A 1,872-nucleotide genomic window follows, 5' to 3' on the forward strand; every position below is an offset into this window, starting at 1 on the left:
TGTGATCCTTCTCTCCCGAAGCAGAAGTGGAAACTTCCGAACGTCATCTCCATTGGCTCCTCCAGATAGGCATATGCATCCACACGGGCGGGAGGGTGAGGAACAAAATCAACGAGACCAGTTTTAATCTGTTTACCTCCATCCATCGCCTTGCTTGCCACCGAAAGATGTCGACGATGTTGAACGTGCCATCGACGTCAGCTCCTTGTCGCCTCTAATTCCCACAGACGGCACCAATTGACAAGGTATCGATTTGTCAATGCCTACAAATCGTAGACTAGGGTTTAGTGGAAAGTAGAGGGCACGTAGATCTCGAAGGTTTCAGCCGAAAAGGTACTCAACTGCTAGAAAACTAGGGCTGTGTTGACAATGAAATCGATGCCTTCTTTCTCCCTCGACTCCGCCTTATATAGGAGGTGGAGCCGAGGGTTTCGTGATGTACAAGTTACAAACAGCGGGAAACTCTTTGAGTTTGTCCCGTATAATTACAAGTCTCTATTCCTAATACATCTCTATCTTCCATATCGACGCCTTATTGGGCTTCCGGGCTTTGTGATCTTTGGGTCGTGGGCCTTCAGTAAACCCCAGGTACCTTCTTTGGCAGGCCCATTGGGGATGCCTATGTCACATATCACCAACCATCTTCTTCGACAAAGAAAGTTGGAACTTCTTGACGCAGCACAGATCGTATGGGGGATTTGAGCATTCTACGATGAGACAAAGGACCCTCTTTCTAAAAAGTTTCGATCCAGAACATGTTCAAGGTTTCGGCTGCATGCATCAATTGATGCCAATGTTGGGACAACTCATTTTAAACAAAATGTTCAAGGTCAATATGGAAAAACAATTATTGACTTTCCTTTGTTCATGTCAACAAACAATTTAAAATATCTCGATGTGTTCAGAACTAGGTCCAATTCAAATAGCAATGATTCAAAAACTCATTATATACGGATCGATTCCAATCATTGTGCACTAATAGGAACTGAAAGAACCAACTACATATGGGAAAAATAGTGGAAAAGAAAAAAAAACAACTCTAACATGAATCCTATGTGGAGGGCAAAGGCAGAGAAAAAAATAGCCCTCGTGTCGTCCACTCTCAGGCGACCCGGGGGAAGAAAGCCTAGCATCGTCCGGTCCCCCGTCCCCATGCGCTACCCTCTCCGGCTATATGCGAGCGGTGGAGCGAGGAAGATGGGTGGCTCCCCTGGTTGCTAGGCATTGGCGAACGAGCTGGTCGTAAGGGCAGCATCATGGCCAGGGTGGAAGTTGTTCGTGCATGTCCTCGTTCGTCCCTCGACTAGGCATCGGGGAATTGTGGAGGCGGTGTGAGGCTTGGGGGTTGCAGTTATGGATCGAATAAATTCCGTTGGTAGGGCGGCGGCCCTGCCGGCGGGATGGTGGAAGACGGCAACGAGGCCGATGAGTGTGATTGCTGGCACCAGCGTGCGTTGCTTCTCCTTCCTCATCTATTGACCCTAGATCGCATCGACAATCCTCTCCAAGATCAACTAGCCATGTCATCACTGAGCCTCGTGGTTCTCGGCGTGGATGCATCACCTCTATCAAGCCTTGTGGCGCCGTCGCATCCGTCACGATGTGCACCTCGGATGTCGATGCATTTCAACACCCTAGAAGGCTACGTGGTCGGGTGTTTGGTGTTCGTCAGTGATATGTCTCAAACGTATATATAATTTTTGATGTTCCATGCTTGTTTTACACCAATTCATATGTGTTTTGTTTACACTTCGTTGCACTTTTACATGATTTCTGGCACTAACCTATTAACAAGATGCCACAGTGCCAGTTCCTTGTTTTTTTCCTGTTTTTGTATTTCAGAAAAGTTGTACAGGAAATATTCTCGGAATT

Source organism: Lolium rigidum, unplaced genomic scaffold (assembly GCF_022539505.1).
Source record: "Lolium rigidum isolate FL_2022 unplaced genomic scaffold, APGP_CSIRO_Lrig_0.1 contig_33200_1, whole genome shotgun sequence".
Taxonomy (NCBI): domain Eukaryota; kingdom Viridiplantae; phylum Streptophyta; class Magnoliopsida; order Poales; family Poaceae; genus Lolium; species Lolium rigidum.